At 59.0% G+C, this 1,010-nt stretch overlaps 1 protein-coding gene across 5 annotated transcripts in view; it reads right to left on the bottom strand.

The window, feature by feature from the left end:
* The window catches only part of MAP4K3 (mitogen-activated protein kinase kinase kinase kinase 3), a 138,733-nt gene that overhangs the window by 108,468 nt on the left and 29,255 nt on the right, over positions 1–1,010 (bottom strand). The window lies entirely within an intron of this gene.

Raw genomic sequence — 1,010 nt, 5'->3', positions numbered from 1 at the left:
GCTTTTGCAATTTAAAAGTTGATGGCTTCTCCGATCTACAGTAGATCTTCATCTGGAAAGCTTGTCTGACCATTTTCTACGCATTGTTTCTTTTAGAGGTGCACCAAGATATCAGTGGCATAGCAGATCAGCACCAATAAAAAGAAAATAAACATTATCGTCAGTTGGCTTTTTTTGGCCCGTGTAGCTGATAATGACACTGATAATGCTGCATCCATGTGCGGAGCTGCAGCATGCACTCAGCCAGGAATGCAGCCATGGGGCTGGGGCTGGTGCAGATGTTGCCCAGCCAGGGTGGTGAATGCAACCCTGGGGCTGGAACAGAGCTTCAGGCAGCTTGTCCAGGGGGCATGCAGGGCGTGCGGAAGGGGGGATGACTCCCCGCCATTGCATGCATCCCTGGGGGAAGCATGAGGGTCATGTGCACCCCTGGATTTGTGCACAGGGCAAGAGTGGGCCGCCCATCACGGGTTTGGGGCCAGGGGCTGTGCCAGCCTCCATCTGGCAGGGACCTGGGCTGGGGCAGCCATGGGTGGGGCAAGCGGAAGCAGCACTAGGAGGGGTGGACACAGGATGGGCTATACCTATCCTAAAATTTGCCATAGCCACTCCTCCCAGCACTGCTACTGCCTGCCTCGCCCCTGCTTGCTCCAAGCACAACCCTGTCCCAGCCCCCCCACTGGGAAGAGGCTGGCACAGCCCCTGGCCCCGAGCCTGCAGTGGGCAGCCCACCCTTGCCCCACCCACAAATCTGGGAGTGCATATGCACCCCATGCCTCCCCTGGGGGTGTGTGCAGCAGCAGGGAGCCGCCCCCCCTCCCAACCTCCTTAACAAGCCTCCCACAGCTCCATCCCAGCCCCAGGGTTGCATTCACTGCCCTGGCTGGACAGTGTCTGCCTCTGCCCCACTCCCATGGGGACCTCCATCTGCTCCCCACCCCATGCCCCTTCCCCACCACAGACTTACCAGCTGGACACTGGTCTGTCTCCAAGTTGCCCAGCTGCATTCC

This window comes from Alligator sinensis, unplaced genomic scaffold, assembly GCF_000455745.1.
Source record: "Alligator sinensis unplaced genomic scaffold, ASM45574v1 scaffold794_1, whole genome shotgun sequence".
In the NCBI taxonomy this organism is placed as follows: Eukaryota; Metazoa; Chordata; order Crocodylia; family Alligatoridae; genus Alligator; species Alligator sinensis.
This window is presented reverse-complemented; position numbering and strand designations above follow the sequence as displayed.